Source organism: Oncorhynchus keta, unplaced genomic scaffold, assembly GCF_023373465.1.
Source record: "Oncorhynchus keta strain PuntledgeMale-10-30-2019 unplaced genomic scaffold, Oket_V2 Un_contig_3287_pilon_pilon, whole genome shotgun sequence".
NCBI lineage: Eukaryota > Metazoa > Chordata > Actinopteri > Salmoniformes > Salmonidae > Oncorhynchus > Oncorhynchus keta.
The window spans coordinates 1-14,594 of NW_026287173.1; the positions used below are offsets into that span (position 1 = coordinate 1).

Genomic DNA, 14,594 nt, shown 5'->3' on the forward strand with positions numbered 1-14,594 from the left:
AGACATCTCTACCATCAGAGACCGATGCTGGTAGACCAGAGACCAGAAGACCTCTGTTATCAATGTAGACTCCAGACATCTCTACCATCAGAGACCATGCTGGTAGACCAGAGACCTCTGTTATCAATGTCTCCCAGGACAGGCCATCAGACATCTACCATCAGAGACCGATGCTGGTAGACCAGAGACCAGAAGACCTCTGTTATCAATGTAACATCCCAGGACAGGCCGACCCAGACATCTCTACCATCAGAGACCGATGCTGGTAGACCAGAGACCAGAAGACCTCTGTTATCAATGTAAAGTCCCAGGACAGGCCGACCCAGACATCTCTACCATCAGAGACCGATGCTGGTAGACCAGAGACCAGAAGACCTCTGTTATGTCAATGTAACATCTCTACCATCCTGGTAGACCAGAGACCAGAAGACCTCTGGTAACATCCCAGGACAGGCCGACCCAGACATCTCTACCATCAGAGACCGATGCTGGTAGACCAGAAGACCAGAAGATCTCTGTTATCAATGTGAAGTCCCAGGACAGGCCGACCCAGACATCTCTACCATCAGAGACCGATGCTGGTAGACCAGAGACCAGAAGACCTCTGTTATCAATGTAACATCCCAGGACAGGCCGACCCAGACATCTCTACCATCAGAGACCGATGCTGGTAGACCAGAGACCAGAAGACCTCTGTTATCAATGTAACATCCCAGGACAGGCCGACCCAGACATCTCTACCATCAGAGACCGATGCTGGTAGACCAGAGACCAGAAGACCTCTGTTATCAATGTAACATCCCAGGACAGGCCGACCCAGACATCTCTACCATATCAGACCAGAGACCAGAAGACCTCTGTTATCAATGTAGACATCTCTACCATCAGAGACGATGCTGGTAGACCAGAATCCTGTTATCAGGACATCCCAGGACAGACCCAGACATCTCTACCATCAGAGACCGATGCTGGTAGACCAGAGACCAGAAGACCTCTGTTATCAATGTAACATCCCAGGACAGGCCGACCCAGACATCTCTACCATCAGAGACCGATGCTGGTAGACCAGAGACCAGAAGACCTCTGTTATCAATGTAACATCCCAGGACAGGCCGACCCAGACATCTCTACCATCAGAGACCGATGCTGGTAGACCAGAGACCAGAAGACCTCTGTTATCAATGTAACATCCCAGGACAGGCCGACCCAGACATCTCTACCATCAGAGACCGATGCTGGTAGACCAGAGACCAGAAGACCTCTGTTATCAATGTAAAGTCCCAGGACAGGCCGACCCAGACATCTCTACCATCAGAGACCGATGCTGGTAGACCAGAGACCAGAAGACCTCTGTTATCAATGTAACATCCCAGGACAGGCCGACCCAGACATCTCTACCATCAGAGACCGATGCTGGTAGACCAGAGACCAGAAGACCTCTGTTATCAATGTAACATCCCAGGACAGGCCGACCCAGACATCTCTACCATCAGAGACCGATGCTGGTAGACCAGAGACCAGAAGACCTCTGTTATCAATGTGAAGTCCCAGGACAGGCCGACCCAGACATCTCTACCATCAGAGACCGATGCTGGTAGACCAGTTATCAATGATCCCCAGAAGACCATCAGAGACCTGTTATCAGATGTTATCAATCCCAGGACAGGCAGACCCAGACATCTCTACCATCAGAGACCGATGCTGGTAGACCAGAGACCAGAAGACCTCTGTTATCAATGTAACATCCCAGGACAGGCAGACCCAGACATCTCTACCATCAGAGACCGATGCTGGTAGACCAGAGACCAGAAGACCTCTGTTATCAATGTAACATCCCAGGACAGGCCGACCCAGACATCTCTACCATCAGAGACCGATGCTGGTAGACCAGAGACCAGAAGACCTCTGTTATCAATGTAACATCCCAGGACAGGCCGACCCAGACATCTCTACCATCAGAGACCGATGCTGGTAGACCAGAGACCAGAAGACCTCTGTTATCAATGTAACATCCCAGGACAGGCAGACCCAGACATCTCTACCATCAGAGACCGATGCTGGTAGACCAGAGACCAGAAGACCTCTGTTATCAATGTAACATCCCAGGACAGGCAGACCCAGACATCTCTACCATCAGAGACCGATGCTGGTAGACCAGAGACCAGAAGACCTCTGTTATCAATGTAACATCCCAGGACAGGCCTGACCATCCCAGGACAGGCAGACCCAGACATCTCTACCATCAGACCACCGATGCTGGTAGACCAGAGACCAGAAGACCTCTGTTATCAATGTAACATCCCAGGACAGGCCGACCCAGACATCTGTACATCAGGAACCTCTGACATCATATCCTCCCAGGACTCCACAACCACCATGTGTACATCAGACCAGAACCTCTGACATCAATCCTCCCTCTCCACAACCACCATGTGTACATCAGGAACCTCTGACATCATATCCTCCCTCTCCACAACCACCATGTGTACATCAGGAACCTCTGACATCATATCCTCCCTCCACAACCACCATGTGTACATCAGGAACCTCTGACAACACATTCCTCCTCCTATCCATCTGAGCTGTGTGTATCATGTTGTCCGATCAGAACTGCAGCACCAACACATTCCTCCTCCTATCCATCTGAGCTGTGTGTATCATGTTGTCTGTACCAGGAAGTACGATCAGAACTGCAGCACCAACACATTCCTCCTCCTATCCATCTGAGCTGTGTGTATCATGTTGTCTGTACCAGGAAGTACGATCAGAACTGCAGCACCAACACATTCCTCCTCCTATCCATCTGAGCTGTGTGTATCATGTTGTCTGTACCAGGAAGTACGATCAGAACTGCAGCACAAACACATTCCTCCTCCTATCCATCTGAGCTGTGTGTATCATGTTGTCTGTACCAGGAAGTACGATCAGAACTGTAAAGTGCACTTAGAGAATGACCACATTTCCAACAATGCTGGTTGAATCTAAAAACAGACAGGGGACAGACAGGAACAGGGGCTCAGCAAGGATTGGACTTAGTGTGTCTGGGTCCGGATAGAAGACGGCCATTTTGATCAAGATACATAGCTGTAACAGAAGTAGCAGAGAAGATGGAGAGAACCAGGACCCTGTAATGTCCTTCCAGTCTATACTAAAAGTTGGCCTGCCCATTGGACAACAAAAAGACAAAGATGGACGTTTTGAGGTATGTGTGAATGTTCTGAGAGGATGACAGCTTTATCTCGTCCTCAGTTTCAGTCTGAAATGTCCCACAGCCCTGATTGGATAAACAGGGAGAGACAAAACCAACCCAGTTTAAACAAGGATCCCTTTTCTCCCGACAGTCTTTCAGTTTGAGACGGGACAGAGACAGACAGGACAGAGACAGAGGAGACAGACAGGACAGAGGAGACAGACAGGACAGGACAGAGGAGACAGACAGGACAGAGGAGACAGACAGGACAGAGGAGACAGACAGGACAGAGACAGAGGAGACAGACAGGACAGAGACAGAGGAGACAGACAGGACAGAGACAGAGGAGACAGACAGGAAAGACAGAGACAGACAGAGAGACAGGACAGAGACAGAGGAGACAGACGGGACAGAGACAGAGGAGACAGACGGGACAGAGACAGAGGAGACAGACAGGACAGAGACAGAGGAGACAGACAGGAAAGAGAGACAGGACAGAGACAGGACAGAGACAGAGGAGACAGACGGGACAGAGACAGAGGAGACAGACAGGACAGAGACAGAGGAGACAGACAGGACAGAGACAGAGGAGACAGACAGGACAGAGACAGAGGAGACAGAGGGACAGGACATTACGAAAGGATTGTTGATATTGTCTAAGATTGTCGCCATGCGTTTGGACTGTCCGACACATCATAGAAAAATAAAATGAGGCATATATTGAAAGACGGAATGACAAAGTACTGCAAGAATTCAATGAATAGATATACAATGTTATTCTTTATAGCTTATAAATACGATAATATACACTATGTGGTACAAAAATATTAAAACACTTTGCAAAAAAAACACAACTAAATGATTCGAAGAACTGATCAGGTACAATAACTAGTCCTCTGGGGGAAGATGGAGGAGAAGGGGGAAGATGGAGGAGAAGTTTCCTCTCGGGGGAAGATGGAGGAGAAGTTTCCCTCGGGGAAGATGGAAGATCGGGGAAGATGGAGGAGAAGGGGGAAGATGGAGGAGAAGTTTCCCTCGGGGGAAGATGGGAGGAAGATGGAGGAGAGGTTTCCCTCTGGGAGGAAGATGGAGGAGAGGTTTCCCTCTGGGAGGAAGATGGAGGGAGGTTTCCCTCTGGGGGATGGAAGATGGAGGAGAGGTTTCCCTCTGGGAGGAAGATGGAGGAGAGGTTTCCCTCTGGGAGGAAGATGGAGGAGAGGTTTCCCTCTGGGAGGAAGATGGAGGAGAGGTTTCCCTCTGGGGAAGATGGAGGAGATGGGATGGAAGATGAAGAGAGAGGTTTCCCTCTGGGAGGAAGATGGAAGATGGAGGAGAAGTTTCCCTCGGGGGGAAGATGGAGGAGAGGTTTCCCTCTGGGAGGAAGATGGAGGAGAGGTTTCCCTCTGGGAGGAAGATGGAGGAGAGGTTTCCCTCTGGGAGGAAGATGGAGGAGAGGTTTCCCTCTGGGAGGAAGATGGAGGAGAGGTTTCCCTCTGGGAGGAAGATGGAGGAGAGGTTTCCCTCTGGGAGGAAGATGGAGGAGAGGTTTCCCTCTGGGAGGAAGATGGAGGAGAGGTTTCCCTCTGGGAGGAAGATGGAGGAGAGGTTTCCCTCTGGGGGGAAGATGGAGGAGAAGTTTCCCTCGGGGGGAAGATGGAGGAGAAGTTTCCCTCGGGGGGAAGATGGAGGAGAAGTTTCCCTCGGGGGGAAGATGGAGGAGAAGTTTCCCTCTGGGGTACCAGAAGAGTTTCTTCAATTGCAGTCTGGGGGGAAGATGGAGGCAGAGAATACAGGTGAAACAGAGGTAGACCTCAGAAGGTAGGCTACAGCGAAAGATAGATGACCCCCCTCAGTACCAGATGTGTTCTGGGTCTGTCTCACCCAGACAGGATAGATGACCCCCCTCAGTACCAGATGTGTCCTGGGTCTGTCTCATCCAGACAGGATACATGACCCCCCTCAGTACCAGATGTGTTCTGGGTAAAGTTAATCTTCAATTGCAGTCTGGCATTTAAAACAAAAACATACAGAAAAATATAACCTCAAATGACAGGATATAGATTTTGGTTGAATATTGTGCAGTAATAACCTCAAATGACAGGACATAGATTTTGGTTGAATATTGTGCAGTAATAACCTCATATGTGAGAATCTGTTTCCCCATCTGTGAACCCTGACCTCGGCCTCTGTACCCCAACCCTTCCTGGATCTATGGGTCGGGTCAGGAGTGTTGTGGTAGTGACGAGGGGTCCCAGGTTGGGTCAGGAGTGTTGTGCTAGTGACGAGGGGCCCCGGGTCGGGTCAGGAGTGTTGTGGTGGTGACGAGGGGCCCCGGGTCGGGTCAGGAGTGTTGTGGTAGTGACGAGGGGCCCCGGGTCGGGTCAGGAGTGTTGTGGTAGTGACGAGTCGGATCAGGAGTGTTGTGGTAGTGACGGGGCCCCGGGTCAGGAGGGTCAGGAGTGTCAGGAGTGTTGGTAGTGACGAGGGGCCCCGGGTCGGGTCAGGAGTGTTGTGCTAGTGATGAGGGGCCCCGGGTCGGGTCAGGAGTGTTGTGGTAGTGAAGTGGGGCCCTGGGTCGGGTCAGGAGTGTTGTGGTAGTGAAGTGGGGCCCTGGGTCGGGTCAGGAGTGTTGTGGTAGTGAAGTGGGGCCCTGGGTCGGGTCAGGAGTGTTGTGGTAGTGAAGTGGGGCCCTGGGTCGGGTCAGGAGTGTTGTGGTAGTGAAGTGGGGCCCTGGGTCGGGTCAGGAGTGTTGTGCTAGTGACGAGGGCCCCGGGTCGGGTCAGGAGTGTTGTGGTAGTGAGGAGCCCCGGGTCGGGTCAGGAGTGTTGTGCTAGTGATGAGGAGCCCCGGGTCGGGTCAGGAGTGTTGTGCTAGTGATGAGGAGCCCCGGGTCGGGTCAGGAGTGTTGTGCTAGTGATGAGGAGCCCCGGGTCAGGTCAGGAGTGTTGTGGTCGTGACGAGGGGCCCTGGGTCGGGTCAGAGGTTCTTTATGTACCCCGTTAGATGAATAAGGAGCTTGTATAATATGTAGTACCTAGTTGAAGCAATACAAGCGGACAGGCAGACAGGAAGTCCTGGAAAATCACTCAGTACACCTTATTTTCTGTTACTAAGGAAACCAGCTGACTGGTTACTATGGGGATCACTGATCCACTACAAAATGGCTGCCCGGGCTGCAGAGTGCCGTGGTGCAGTAGCTGTCTGTCACCTCCAGGGGGCGTCATCCTGCCTCACCTCTCCTTGTTCCGGGCGTTGTCACGGTTATTTGGCGTCAGATAGTTCCATCTACGTGTTTTAGATGTTCTTCCAGCCTCGTGAAAACAGACAACTGTTTGTATCTTCTGGATTTAAGGCAACTTTATCATGTTTGTGATGGTTTTAATAAAACGTTTTTCTTAAAAAAATTAAAAATTAAATGTACAAATGTTTGAATACAAAACCTCTACGGCGTATCCAGTAAACGCTGTATAGAAAATATATAGATATGCTTTTTTCTATTTTTAAAATGTACAAATGTTCCCGGAGCTCTTTCTTCCACCCCGAGCTTCCTGTTTCTCTGTTCATATGTTCTGTACATCCCTCAGCAGCCTCCTCTCCTCCCCCTCTTTTAGAAACACAATATCAACAATTGTTATGTACAGCGAGGGGTTTCAGGAGGAGTCTGTGCAGGGTGACGGGGGCGGGGGTAGAGGTGGTGAGAGTAGGAGCGCTCCGTATAGGGGGAGGGGGGGCAGCTCTCACAGTTCTCCTCCGCTGACAGGTACTGGCTGCGGGGGGTGGGGGGTGGGGGAAAGGGTTCCGAGTCGTAGTTCAGGTCGCTGGTGTAACCTTTGACGACGCCGGAGTTGGAGGTGGGCGGGGCGCGGCGTCCGGGGGTGTAGTCGCTGTCGCAGACGTCCGTGGAGCAGGGGGTTGTAGGAGGGGCGAAGTGACTGTAGGTGTAGGGACGGTAACTGGGGACAGGAAGGAGAGCAGATACATTAATTAGCCCAGAAGAAGAGATCAGTCTCCAGACACACGTTACCAACCTGGTCTACATTTACATGACTGACTGTTTGAAGAGATCAGTCTCCAGACACACGTTACCAACCTGGTCTACATTTACATGACTGACTGTTTGAAGAGATGGGTCTCTCCAGACACCAGAGAAGACACTACCAGAACCAGTCAGAACCAGTCAGAACCAGTCAGAACCAGAACCAGTCAGAACCAGAACCAGTCAGAACCAGAACCAGTCAGAACCAGAAGCAGACAGAACCAGACAGAACCAGTCAGAAGCAGACAGAACCAGGCAGACAGAAGCAGACAGAAGCAGACAGAACCAGAACCAGTCATTTACAGAACAGTCAGAACCAGTCAGAACCAGAAGCAGACAGAACCAGAAGCAGTCAGAACCAGTCAGAACCAGAACCAGTCAGAACCAGAATTCAGAACCAGAACAGACAGAACCAGTCAGAACCAGAAGCAGACAGAACCAGTCAGAAGAGATCAGTCTCCAGAACACACAGAACCCTGTCAGTCTCAGAACCAGTCAGAACCAGAAGCAGTCAGAACCAGTCAGAAGCAGTCAGAAGCAGACAGAACCAGAAGCAGACAGAACCAGAAGCAGTCAGAACCAGTCAGAACCAGAAGCAGACAGAACCAGTCAGAACAGAACCAGTCAGAACCAGAAGCAGACAGAACCAGAAGCAGACAGAACCAGTCAGAACCAGAAGCAGACAGAACCAGAAGCAGTCAGAACCAGTCAGAACCAGAACCAGACAGAACCAGTCAGCAGTCACTACCAACCTGGTCTACATCAGAACCAGAAGCAGACAGAACCACCTAATCAGGTGGCGTGTTTCAGAATCAGTCAGAAGCAGTCACCACTGGAACCAGGCTCTGTTCACCAGTCAGAACCAAGAACATTTACATGCTGACTGTCAGAACCAGTCAGAACCAGAAGCAGTCAGACCAGACAGAACCAGTCATGACTGACTGTCAGAACCAGAAGCAGACAGAACCACCTGGTCTCAGTACAGACTGCAGTCAGAAGCAGTCAGAACCAGAAGCAGACAGAACCAGTCAGAACCAGAAGCAGACAGAACCAGAAGCAGTCAGAAGCAGTCAGAACCAGAAGCAGACAGAACCAGTCAGAAGCAGTCAGAACCAGAACCAGTCAGAACCAGTCAGAACCAGTAGCAGTCAGAACCAGTCAGAAGCAGTCAGAACCAGAAGCAGACAGAACCAGAAGCAGTCAGAACCAGTCAGAACCAGAAGCAGACAGAACCAGTCAGAACCAGAACCAGTCAGAACCAGAAGCAGACAGAACCAGTCAGAAGCAGTCAGAACCAGAAGCAGACAGAACCAGAAGCAGTCAGAACCAGTCAGAACCAGTCAGAACCAGAACCAGTCAGAACCAGTCAGAAGCAGTCAGAAGCAGTCAGAACCAGAAGCAGACAGAACCAGAAGCAGTCAGAACCAGTCAGAACCAGAAGCAGACAGAACCAGTCAGAACCAGAACCAGTCAGAACCAGAAGCAGACAGAACCAGAAGCAGACAGAACCAGAAGCAGACAGAACCAGTCAGAACCAGAAGCAGACAGAACCAGAAGCAGTCAGAACCAGTCAGAACCAGAAGCAGACAGAACCAGTCAGAAGCAGTCAGAACCAGAAGCAGTCAGAAGCAGTCAGAACCAGTTAGAACCAGTCAGAAGCAGTCAGAAGCAGTCAGAACCAGAAGCAGACAGAACCAGTCAGAAGCAGTCAGAACCAGAAGCAGACAGAACCATAATCAGTCAGAAGCAGTCAGAACCAGAAGCAGACAGAACCAGTCAGAACCAGAAGCAGACAGAACCAGAAGCAGTCAGAAGCAGTCAGAAGCAGTCAGAACCAGAAGCAGACAGAACCAGTCAGAAGCAGTCAGAACCAGAAGCAGACAGAACCATAATCAGTCAGAACCAGTCAGAAGCAGTCAGAACCAGAAGCAGTCAGAACCAGAACCAGTCAGAACCAGAAGCAGTCAGAACCAGAACCAGTCAGAACCAGAACCAGTCAGAACCAGAACCAGACAGAAACTGATCAGACCCGTAGTTTCATATGTTGACTAGTCTTCCTGGATATGTCATTATATTATTACTATAATATTAACATTATATTATTACTATAATATTAACATTATATTATTACTATCACATTAACATTATATTATTACTATCACATTATATTATTACTATCACATTATATTATTACTATAATATTAACATTATATTATTACTATAATATTAACATTATATTATTACTATAATATTAACATTATATTATTACTATAATATTAACATTATATTATTACTATAATATTAACATTATATTATTACTATAACATTAACATTATATTATTACTATAACATTAACATTATATTATTACTATAACATTAACATTATATTATTACTATAACATTAACATTATATTATTACTATAATATTAACATTATATTATTACTATAATATTAACATTATATTATTACTATAATATTAACATTATATTATTACTATAATATTAACATTATATTATTACTATAATATTATTATATTATTACTATAATATTATTATATTATTACTATAATATTAACATTATATTATTACTATAATATTAACATTATATTATTACTATAATATACCATTATATTATTACTATAATATTAACATTATATTATTACTATAATATTAACATTATATTATTACTATAATATTAACATTATATTATTACTATAATATTAACATTATATTATTACTATAATATTAACATTATATTATTACTATAATATTAACATTATATTATTACTATAATATTAACATTATATTATTACTATAATATTAACATTATATTATTACTATAATATTAACATTATATTATTACTATAATATTAACATTATATTATTACTATAATATTAACATTATATTACTACTATAATATTAACATTATATTACTACTATAATATTAACATTATATTACTACTATAATATAACATTATATTATTTACTATAATATTAACATTATATTACTACTATAATATTAACATTATATTACTACTATAATATAACATTATATTATTACTATAATATTAACATTATATTATTACTATAATATTAACATTATATTATTACTATAATATTAACATTATATTATTACTATAATATTAACATTATATTATTACTATAATATTAACATTATATTATTACTATAATATAACATTATATTATTACTATCATATTAACATTATATTATTACTATAATATAACATTATATTATTACTATAATATTAACATTATATTATTACTATCACATTAACATTATATTATTACTATAATATTAACATTATATTATTACTATAATATTAACATTATATTATTACTATAACATTAACATTATATTATTACTATAATATAACATTATATTATTACTATAACATTATTATATTATTACTATAATATAACATTATATTATTACTATAATATAACCATTATATTATTACTATCATATTAACATTATATTATTACTATAATATAACATTATATTATTACTATAACATTATTATATTATTACTATAATATAACCATTATATTATTACTATCACATTAACATTATATTATTACTATAATATAACATTATATTATTACTATAACATTATTATATTATTACTATAATATAACCATTATATTATTACTATCATATTAACATTATATTATTACTATAATATAACATTATATTATTACTATAACATTATTATATTATTACTATAACATTATTATATTATTACTATAATATAACATTATATTATTACTATAATATTAACATTATATTATTACTATAATATAACATTATATTACTACTATAATATTAACATAATATTATTACTATAATATTAACATAATATTATTACTATAATATTAACATAATATTATTACTATAATATTAACATAATATTATTACTATAATATAACATTATATTATTACTATAATATTAACATAATATTACTACTATAATATTAACATAATATTACTACTATAATATTAACATAATATTATTACTATAATATAACATAATATTATTACTTATTATCACATTAACATTATATTATTACTATAATATTAACATTATATTATTACTATAATATAACATTATATTATTACTATAATATTACATTATATTATTACTATAATATTAACATATTATTATTATTATTACTATAACATTATTATATTATTACTATAATATTAACATTATATTATTACTATAATATAACATTATATTATTACTATAATATAACATTATATTATTACTATAATATATTATTACTATAATATAATTATTACTATAATATTAACATATTACTATAATATAATATTAACATATTACTATAATATAACATTATCTTATTACAATAATATTACATTATATTATTACAATAATATTACTATCATATTAACATTTTTACTATAATATTAACATTATTTTATTACTATAATATTAACATTATATTACTATAATATTAACATTATATTACTATAATATTAACATTATATTACTACTATAATGAGAGACAACCGTGGCGAGGAGAGACAACCGTGGCGAGGAGAGACAACCGTGGCGAGGAGAGACAACCGTGGCGAGGAGAGACAACCGTGGCGAGGAGAGACAACCGTGGCGAGGAGAGACAACCGTGGAGAGGAGAGACAACCGTGGAGAGGAGAGACAACCGTGGAGAGGAGAGACAACCGTGGAGAGGAGAGACAACCGTGGCGAGGAGAGACAACCGTGGCGAGGAGAGACAACCGTGGCGAGGAGAGACAACCGTGGCGAGGAGAGACAACCGTGGCGAGGAGAGACAACCGTGGCGAGGAGAGACAACCGTGGCGAGGAGAGACAACCGTGGAGAGGAGAGACAACCGTGGAGAGGAGAGACAACCGTGGAGAGACAACCGTGGCGAGGAGAGACAACCGTGGCGAGGAGAGACAACCGTGGCGAGGAGAGACAACCGTGGAGAGGAGAGACAACCGTGGAGAGGAGAGACAACCGTGGCGAGGAGAGACAACCGTGGCGAGGAGAGACAACCGTGGCGAGGAGAGACAACCGTGGCGAGGAGAGACAACCGTGGAGAGGAGAGACAACCGTGGCGAGGAGAGACAACCGTGGAGAGGAGAGACAACCGTGGCGAGGAGAGACAACCGTGGAGAGGAGAGACAACCGTGGAGAGGAGAGACAACCGTGGCGAGGAGAGACAACCGTGGAGAGGAGAGACAACCGTGGCGAGGAGAGACAACCGTGGAGAGGAGAGACAACCGTCGAGGAGAGACAACCGGCGAGGAGAGACAACCGTGGAGAGGAGAGACTACCGTGGGAGAGGAGAGACAACCGTGGCGGGGAGAGACAACCGTGGCGAGGAGAGACAACCGTGGCGAGGAGAGACAACCGTGGCGAGGAGAGACAACCGTGGCGAGGAGAGACAACCGTGGCGAGGAGAGACAACCGGGGCGAGGTAGAGACAACCGTGGAGGGGAGAGACAACCGTAGAGGAGAGACAACCGTGGCGGAGGAGAGACAACCGTGGAGGAGGAGAGACAACCGTGGAGAGGAGAGACAACCGTGGCGAGGAGAGACAACCGTGGCGAGGAGAGACAACCGTGGAGAGACAACCGTGGAGAGACAACCGTGGAGAGACAACCGTGGCGTGGAGAGACAACCGTGGCGTGGAGAGACAACCGTGGAGAGACAACCGTGGAGAGACAACCGTGGCGAGGAGAGACAACCGTGGAGAGACAACCGTGGCGGGGAGAGACAACCGTGGCGGGGAGAGACAACCGTGGCGGGGAGAGACAACCGTGGCGAGGAGAGACAACCGTGGAGAGGAGAGACTACCGTGGAGAGACAACCGTGGCGGGGAGAGACAACCGTGGCGGGGAGAGACAACCGTGGAGAGGAGAGACAACCGTGGCGGGGAGAGACAACCGTGGCGAGGAGAGACAACCGTGGCGAGACAACCGTGGAGAGGAGAGACAACCGTGGCGAGGAGAGACAACCGTGGCAGAGGGAGACAACCGTGGAGAGGAGAGACAACCGTGGCGGGGAGAGACAACCGTGGCGAGGAGAGACAACCGTGGCGAGGAGAGACAACCGTGGAGAGACAAGGAGAGACAACCGTGGCGAGGAGAGACAACCGTGGCGGGGAGAGACAACCGTGGCGAGGAGAGACAACCGTGGCGAGGAGAGACAACCGTGGCGGGGAGAGACAACCGTGGAGGGGAGAGACAACCGTGGCGGGGAGAGACAACCGTGGCGAGGAGAGACAACCGTGGCGGAGACAACCGTGGAGAGACAACCGTGGAGAGACCGTGGAGAGACAACCGTAGGCGGGAGAGACAACCGTGGGGGAGAGAGAGACAACCGTGGGGGGAGAGACAACCGTGGCGGGAGAGACAACCGCAGAGGAGAGACAACCGTGGCGAGGAGAGACAACCGTGGCGAGGAGAGACAACCGTGAGAGGGAGAGACAACCGTGGTAGGAGAGACAACCGTGGGAGGGGAGACAACCGGAGAGAGGGGAGACAACCGTGGAGAGGAGAGACAACCGTGGCAGGGGAGACAACCGTGGGAGGAGAGACAACCGTGGAGGGAAGAGACAACCGTGGGAGGAGAGACAACCGTGGCGAGGGGAGAGACAACCGTGGTAATGGAGAGACAACCGTGGAGGAGGAGAGACAACCGTGGCGAGGAGAGACAACCGTGGCGAGGAGAGACAACCGTGGAAAGGAGAGACTACCGTGGCGAGGTAGAGACAACCGTGGGAGAGACAACCGTGGAGAGACAACCGTGGGGGAGAGACAACCGTGGTGGGTAGAGACAACCGTGGAGGGGTAGAGACAACCGTGGAGAGGAGAGACAACCGTGGCGAGGAGAGACAAGTGGCGTGGAGAGACAACCGTGGAGAGACAACCGTATGAGGAGAGACAACCGTGGCGAGGAGAGACAACCGTGGCTAAGTGGGAGAGACAACCGTGGCGGGGAGAGACAACCGTGGGAGGGAGAGACAACCGTGGCTAAGGGGAGAGACAACCGTGGCTATGGGGAGAGACAACCGTGGTGGGGGAGAGACAACCGTGGAGAGGAGAGACAACCGTGGGAGGGAGAGACAACCGTGGAGAGACAACCGTGGAGAGACCGTGGAGAGACAACCGTGGTGGGGAGAGACAACCGTGGCGAGGAGAGACAACCGTGGCGGGAGAGACAACCGTGGGGGGAGAGACAACCGTGGCGGGAGAGACAACCGTGGAGAGGAGAGACAAACCTGGCGAGGAGAGACAACCGTGGGGAGGAGAGACAACCGTGGCGAGGGGAGAGACAACCGTGGGGGTAGAGACAACC

The 14,594-nt window shown here is 45.8% G+C and overlaps 2 long non-coding RNA genes and 1 pseudogene across 17 annotated transcripts in view; 1 reads left to right on the forward strand and 2 right to left on the reverse strand.

Moving 5' to 3' along the window:
• Positions 1–153: 153 nt before the first annotated feature.
• LOC127923809 (uncharacterized) lies at positions 154–2,520 on the reverse strand. 11 transcript variants are annotated; one of them, XR_008115467.1, is made up of 6 exons: positions 2,448–2,520; positions 2,281–2,339; positions 1,726–2,170; positions 993–1,526; positions 603–780; positions 154–286 (listed from the first exon to the last, which is right to left on the reverse strand). It is a non-coding gene; the product is annotated as an uncharacterized LOC127923809 (long non-coding RNA). The 11 variants fall into 11 exon arrangements; XR_008115463.1 differs by having other exon boundaries at positions 158–375; XR_008115466.1 differs by having other exon boundaries at positions 160–375; positions 692–780.
• Positions 2,521–4,110: 1,590 nt separating this feature from the next.
• On the forward strand, positions 4,111–4,705 carry LOC127923808 (uncharacterized). 5 transcript variants are annotated; one of them, XR_008115458.1, is made up of 4 exons: positions 4,111–4,126; positions 4,258–4,287; positions 4,350–4,439; positions 4,556–4,705. It is a non-coding gene; the product is annotated as an uncharacterized LOC127923808 (long non-coding RNA). The 5 variants fall into 5 exon arrangements; XR_008115457.1 differs by having other exon boundaries at positions 4,125–4,155; XR_008115459.1 differs by lacking the exon at positions 4,111–4,126 and adding an exon at positions 4,203–4,218.
• A 1,898-nt stretch (positions 4,706–6,603) lies between these two features.
• The window catches only part of LOC127923816 (low-density lipoprotein receptor-related protein 6-like), a 96,433-nt pseudogene continuing 88,442 nt past the window's right edge, over positions 6,604–14,594 (reverse strand). The window contains exon 23 of the transcript XR_008115529.1: positions 6,604–7,143. The product of XR_008115529.1 is annotated as a low-density lipoprotein receptor-related protein 6-like (transcript). The remainder of the gene's footprint in view (positions 7,144–14,594) is intronic.